Source organism: Herpailurus yagouaroundi, unplaced genomic scaffold, assembly GCF_014898765.1.
Source record: "Herpailurus yagouaroundi ecotype Mexico unplaced genomic scaffold, PumYag 77, whole genome shotgun sequence".
In the NCBI taxonomy this organism is placed as follows: domain Eukaryota; kingdom Metazoa; phylum Chordata; class Mammalia; order Carnivora; family Felidae; genus Herpailurus; species Herpailurus yagouaroundi.
The window spans coordinates 8,834,865-8,842,401 of NW_024412388.1; positions in this window are offsets into that span (position 1 = coordinate 8,834,865).

Here is a 7,537-nt window from a genome sequence, read left to right on the forward strand (position 1 = left end):
TGTGTAGCCTGGTTTTATTATTGGTCATAGATGGGTTGGTCCAGAGCGTTAGAGGATGTAGCAGAAGGCAAGATGGCGGAGGGAGGGGGGCGCCCCGTCCGGGATGGTTGGAGAATGTGGAGTCCATGGAGAACAGGGCTGTTTGACCTTGCCCTGTGAGGGGCTCACAGGCTCCGAGAGCTCGCACGGTTAGCTTGATCGCATCCCCATTATGCCCCTTAAGAGGTGTTCCCAGCTGCCCTTGGCCACCAGTCAGTCCTCCTGACTAAGTTTCCCGTGCCGCTGAGGCTGCAGTTGGCCAAGAGACAGCGTGGGAAACCCAGCAGCCACCCTCCCTGACCCCCAGAGCCTCTTCCCCTCATCAACCTCGTGTGGACTTTAAGAAATGTTTCCTGTTCAGTTTGGGATTGTTACTGGTTGAAGAGGGGGCAGGTTCCTGTCCCCATGGTGTTAACTGGGGCAAGCAGCCTCTGCAGCTCAGGTCGGAGAACTTCCTAGAAACCAGAAAGCTCTCTCTCCCAGAAAGAGGTGGGGCTCTGGCAGAGAGGTGGGGCCTGTCCTCCTGAATCCCCCCGCCCCCCGCCCTCCAGCTTCCGGGAAATGAGTTGGTGGCCTCTGCTCACTGGTGGGTGGCCACGCAGGTGGCCTCTTCTCCAGGTGCCTGCTTGTCTTTCAGACCTTCAGCGGACGGCGTGTGGGGCAAAGTGGTGGGTGTTGCCTCGACAGTCACATGGCAAGAGGATGTTCTGAGCTTTGTGCCAGGCCTAGATGGTGGTCACTTCACAGCGTGTCGGGAGAAATCAGTGTCACACGATTCCAATGAACTTTGTGCTTTTTGGGGGGAATCATTTTTTTTTATTTCGAATAACTAAACATGAATTTTTTTGAATGTAGCCCCTGGGCGGTGAATGGAATTTTGACTTTCTTATACAATGAGTAAAATTAAATTTATCCCACTGAGGGAAAGACTCTGACCGAAGTGTGGCAAAAAGCACTTTAATTTCATGCTGCTAACTTTGTTCCCTGTCTTTGCGTTCATTTGCTGGAGTGTGAGACATGCTTGACACAGTGAGTTTTTCCTCCGATGTATTTAAGGTGGTATATTTGCCTGAACTGCTCCTGTATCGTTGCCGATAACATTGGAACTAAAATAAAACCTAGTTGGAAACCCTCTGTGGCATCTCAGTTTACTGTTCTTACGCAAACCCGGGTCTGCAGGCCGCGTTCTGAAATGACCTCAAGTTCATTTAGGGGAAGTTCCAACTGTAATCTGCCTGCGGGTTCCTCTTACTCTTGGAAGGACGCTGATACTCTCAGAAGAACAACGGGCATAACTGATCTTTGAGAACCAGAAATCTAGAGTGATTTCTTGACAGATTTCGCTGTAACTCCAAGCCATTCATTTTTCACTTAAAAAGTAATGACTCAGACTGGCCCACCCTAGTTTGCCTTCTGAGAACTTGGTTGGGAGCTTTTCTTTCTGTTTTTTGAAGGGCCCTCAGCAGGGACGAGTCAGCCTCCCTGGCCCACACCTGTCCCCCCGGGCTCTGGCGCCCCCACTCCCTGCACTGTGGTGGGTGGGAGCCTCATCCTTCCACATTCCCGGGCCACAGACTTGGGGCATCATCCTGGACCCCGGTGTCGCTCGCTTCATCCAACCTGTCAGTTCTGGTCTCCAAAATGCCTCTAGACCCTGACCGCTTCCCCGGTCCCTCACAGCCCTTGCTCCGGCCCCGGTCACTGCCACCTAACCCGTCCCTTCTTCCCACCCCTGCCCCGTTGTGCTTGTTTCGAGGCAGCAGGCAGCCAGGGACTTCGCCACAGATTTGAACCAGAACTCAGCTCACGTTACTCCTCTACCCTGGCTCCTGGCCCACCCAGAACAGGCCCGAATCGTCCCGGTGGCCTTTCGGGGTCTGCACTGCCTCCGTCCGCCCCTTGCTCCCTGACACCCTCTGCTTTGGCCACACCGGTTTCTTGCTGTTTGGGACTGCGAGGCACTCACCTTAAGCCTTTGCACAGGCTGACCCTCTGCCTGTTCCTCTGGACGTTGCCACCACTAATTCTTTAACCTCCAAGCCTGCCGGAACGTTCTCTCGTGGTCTGGGTCTACCCAGACCACCCTATTTAAAATCCCTGTCTCTGCCCCTATTGCCTGGCGCTTCTCAGGCCCCTCACCCTGCAGCATTTGGAATAGATGTGTTTCCTAACAGCCATCCTCCAACACCTAATACTGTTTGTTTTGTGTGTCCACGTGCTAGAACATAAGCCCTGCAAGGCCTGAGGCTTTGTCTGTTTTGTTCACTGGTCTGTGCCAAGCATCTAGCCCAGTGCCTGACACAGAATCAGAACTCAGTAACTACCCGCTGAATTAATGAATCCTGTCCCGGTAACACACATTATCAGCCCTCCGGGGTTGGGAGCCAGGGTTAACAAATGTTCCTGGAAACTTCCTAAAAGTAGGCATGGCACTAGGGGCTTTGAAATGTTCAAATCTCAGCAGCTGGAGGGCTGATGGAGCCTGGATTGGAGCCCAAGTCCTAATTTCCCAAAGTCCAGCGGCTTTCAAACTTTTTTTCTTTTTTTCTTTTTTTCTTTTTACCCTTACCCACAATTAGAAACATGATGAACGAGCACACACGCGCATATACGTATAGGGGAAACCAAAAATTTCTGGTCACTCGGTACTCTTTCTCTGTGTATTTTCTCTTCAGCTGCTGTTTGCAATGTACTGAATTGTTCACCAGCTACTCCGAGGTGATGACCCATCTTCCAAGAGGGGTGTTCCTCACTCAACACCGCCTGGTTCTCTCTCCCCAGTCAAGACCAGATGCCTGTGGTTTCTCAACCTACCTCATCTGCCCTCTGAGAGTTCTGAGGAATCCCAAGAGGTGGGATTTTCGGTCCTCCAGTAACAACGTCCCTATTTAATCACAAAGTATGTAGCCAGAATGTACCCCTCTTCTAAGGTTGGGCCCTCTTCACAGAGGTCAGGTAAATCCACTCTGTCCTCCAGGACAGAGATCTCGGTCTCTGAGTCAGACTCTCAGGCTTGAGATGAGAACAGCCAACTTTTAATGAGAACTTGGGTGTGTCAGGCGTGTAGACGCATGCACCCAAATCTCCTCAAAAAAATCAGTGACTTCTTTGCCTCCTTGTGCAAATGAGGAATTTGATTAATTCAGCAAAATACTGAGTGCCTGCTGGTGCTAATGGGCACGGTGCAAAGCTTTAGAAGTGGCAGCAATGGATGAAGTGGATAAAACTTCCTGGTGTTTTTAGAGCTGGTATGCTAGCGGGGGAAGGCAGACTGTAGGCCAAACCAATGGAGTCAAAGACATAATGTATCAGAAGATAAGGTCCATGGGGGAAGATGAGTGAGGCAGGGAAGGGCATGGGAGTGAGGTTGGGATAGGCCTATGAACAGTGCTTCTTGGGCCGTTCTAGCACTTCCCCTGGTGCACACAGGACCCGTTCTGTGGGGCACGTATGCAGGAGACCTGCTGGGCGGGCTGAGCCGGCGCACGGCTTTGCATCTGGATGCTCTTCGTCCTTGCCCACTAGACAGTGTCAGCCCTTTCGAGCTTGGTCTCTCCAGGGGTCTGTAGTGGGCTTAGTTTGCATTTCCGTGGTGACCCATGAGGCCGGGCACCTCTCACACCCCAGTTATCCTCTCTGTCAGGGGTGATGTGCCTCTCCCGTGTTCTGTCCCTTTCCCCGTCTTGTTCAGATCTTCTCCCATCCGGTGGGCCCTCTTCCGTTCTTCTACTGGTGTCTTTTGACGAGAAGTTCTTAACGCCGTCCAATTGATCAAGACGACGTTTGGAGGAAGACGGTGGGGGAATGAAACCAGTCCTGTGGATATCTGGGGCAGTGCATTCTAGACAGAGGGACCGGTGTGTGCAAAGGCCCTGAGGTAGGAGCATACCCAACGTCTTCAACAGAATGAGACTGGTGAGGCTGGAGCAGAGTGACAGAGGGAGAGAGGAGTAGGAGATTAGGTGTGGAACAGAACCGGAGGCAGACCGGGATCTTAGGGGTAAGGACTTTGGCTTTACTCTCCGTGAGGTAGATGCGATTGGAGAGCTTTGGGCAGAGGAGTCACGTGAGCTGACCTCCATCTTAATGGGGTCCTGCGATGGAGGTGGTGAAAAGTGGTCAGGTTCTGGAGGCCTTTTGAGGACAGAAATGATGTGATGAGCTGACAGATGCCACGTCGTGACTCACGGATGACTCAGGGTTCTGGGCACGTGGTAGGATGGGGAGAGCTTTAGTGGAGCAGGTTTGGGGGAAATTAGGAGTTCCGTGTTGGACCTGTTCAACCTAAGGTCCCTCTGCTGTAGCTGGGTACGAGAACTTGGAGCTCAGGAGGAGTCTGGCCCCGAGACATACACTTGGGGGTCAGCACACGGATGGTGCTTTGTCCAGACTTCCCCAGGAAGCAGAGCTTCAAGCGGAAGGCTCACGCACCCTCATTTTATTCTGCAGAACCACCCCAGAGAGGAGCAGGGAGGGAGGGAGGGAGGGAGAGAAAATGAGAAGGAGGGAGCGCTAGCAGAAGGATGCTTTATCCAGCTGGCTACCATTACACGTGCCTGCAGAATAAGACTGTGACCTTGAGATGCCCTGTACCATTCCTGGTGGGGAGGAAGGGGGAAGAATTTATCCACTATTTCTCTCCTCCCCTTGGTGGAAGATTTGCCCGTTGGGGCACCGACTCCGCATTTCTGGATCGTGCATACGAACGTCGGGGCCCTGCGTTGAGGCCCACGGCGGGTGGTGGAGGTGAGGGGCGCGGGGCGGGTGTGGGCCGGGGGTGGGGTGTGGGCAGGCTGTGCAAGCTGCACATCACTCAGCCCAGGCAGAGCTAGCGCGACAGGCAAGGGAGGCCGGGAGGGTCTGAAGGGGTGCAGAAGGCTTGTGCCAGACAGCCCACCCCTCAACTCACTCAGAGCTGCGCTGTCTTCTCTCCCTTCTTTCCTGAGAGGCGGGGTCTGGGTCTGACCCAACAGAGCCCTACAAGGCGGTAGCCAGCACCGTCTCTGCCTCAGAGGACCAGTGGCCCTGGCTACAGGCCCTGCTGCCCCCATCCTAGATCTCCCTTATGCCTCGTGCTGCAGCTCCTCTGGTTATTTCCTGGTGGGGTGATCCAGACTTCATCCCTGGGGATCCCAGCCCTTGGTCGTCACGCCCTGGCTGGGCTGTGATCGCCGCGGTTGCCACTTACTGTTAGCAGTGGGTGTGGAAACACCAAGAGCCAGGTACCCAAGGGGGTTCCCGACACCCCCCTGCCCCACTGCACAGCCCTGGCTCTTCCGGGTGAGCCCACAGGCCCGCTGGTCGGCCAGCAGGAGGGGGCCAATGACCAGGTCACATCTTCCAGTTGATGGGACCCTATTGTGTCCCTGGGCAGAAGCTTCCTGCCCCCAGGCACAGGAAACACAAACTCCAGAAGTGGGTCATTGGAGTGATGAGGGGAGAGGCCTTTTTGACTTCCACCCTCTGCTTCCTGTACCCGTGTGTTGTAGCCGCAGGGGACACAGTGGCGTATGTCAGCTCCTTAGAGAATAAAGCTACGAGGTATGGTTCCTGAGCTTGGCCCTTTCAGGCTGTGCCACCTGGGTGTTGGGGTTCCTGGTGAGATCTGTGGACCCTTTAGTCGGATGCCCATTGTTCCACATTTGGCCAAAAAATGGGCCCTTTGGTGCTGGAAGCCGAGCTATTCCCAGCCTGAGTGGCAAGGCCCGGGCTGTGGACGGATTGGCGACGGCAGGGCGGCCCGCCGACAGTGAAGCTTCTTGTCCTCCCGCTTCTAGGTAATTCGGCCTTAAGACTACCTGGGGTATTGTCTGTTGGGGAACTGCCCTCGACAGGCCCCCTGGGAAAAGAACCATTAGGGAAGAAAATAAGGTTCCGCAAGAACATGTGCGGCCTTACGTTTAGCCCTTGCCATCCCCTATGGAGACTCCTACTCACAGGAAGGATAGCCTCATGCATTTGCCAGCAAAGGCGGCCAATGAAGGAGAGACATATGGATCCGAAAGCCCCACTCCGGTAACTAAGGAGCGTATCTATGGACGCAGGTCACTCTAACCCCTGGGCCCACTTGGCCCCCAGGAAGCATTCCAGATGATGACTGAACCTAGTCAGTTAAAGTACAGAATGGTTCATTGGTTCCTAGGTGCAGGGTCTCTCTGAGAACGTATAAGGCGTGGGTTTCTAACGCCCTCCCGGCCCCCTTCCTGGCACCTCGGACCCAGGCGAACACTTTTGTTCTTCAAAACCACGAATGGTTCAGGGAAACAACTAAGAGGTCATGTCCCTGTAACTGTTCCACTTGAGGTGTTGAGAGATAAATGACCTTTCATGAAAACCGCAAAGCAAGTACTTTATAGATTATAGATAAACGTAGATGCATAATCAAAACAATGAAAGAAATTAATCAATACGCAAAGGGCAGGAGGGAACATTACCAAAAAAAAAAAAAACCAATCATGTAATTCCTTATTGGGTGATGACACTAAGGAACAATTTTAGAATTGGGTAAAGCCAGAAAACATAGATGACGTACGTTACAAGGAAATCACTAGCAAATATAAATGCCGCGTTTGCTAAGATAAATCGGCCAGTTCAACACGCTGCTGTTGTCTGTGTCCGTTTTTATTTTAATGGTTTATTTTAGTTTTGTTTTATTTTCACTTTTTCGCCAACGCCGTTCATCCTTCGGGAACCCCTGGACCCGCGGGAGCTGGACTCCGGCACGTTGGCGTGAGGCCATGTGTGTGTCCCGGGTCACTGCATTCAGGTGATCTAAAGCCCTCACATGGCCGTCCGGGGGAGGGCCCCGCAAGCAGGTCAGGGGAGCTGGTATGTAGAATAGTATCAATTTCAATAGGTACAAATGGCCCCCTTCCATCAGGGGACTGAAGCCATCGATCTGCTACCAGTGGCTGGCTGGTCCCTCGGAGATGGTATATCGAGGGCTCAGCTTTGTTCCTGCTTCAGCAGACCGGGCATTCGGTGGCAGAGGGACCTCCGTGAACCTTTGGGAGAGGAGCCCAGGCCACTTTGACCCCTGTCCTCATGGCTGCTCTGTCTGTCCCTGGGCCCCCCGTACCTGCTCTAGGGTGGCTGAGGAGGGAGGCCTGCTGACGTCTAGCAGCACATCAGCCTTTCCAGCTACTTTTTTTTTTTTTTAAGTGTTTATTTATTTCGAGAGAGAGAAGAGTGCAAGCGGGAGAGGCGCAGAGAGGGAGACAGAGAACCCGAAGCTGGCTCCGCACTGTCAGCGCAGAGCCTGATGCAGGGCTCGAACTCAGGAACCGTGAGATCATGACCTGAGCCGAAATCATGAGTTGGGCGCTTAACCAACTGAGCCACCCAGATGCCCCGTTCCAGCTGTTTGTTGACCAACCTTCTCCCCTGCATCGGACATTCTCTGATGGACTGGAAATGTGAGACCCAGAGACTTAATCTGTTGTGCCCCTCCCATTGGTTTTCACAGGTTCATCTTCCTACTCCTTCCCCAGTTCTCCTG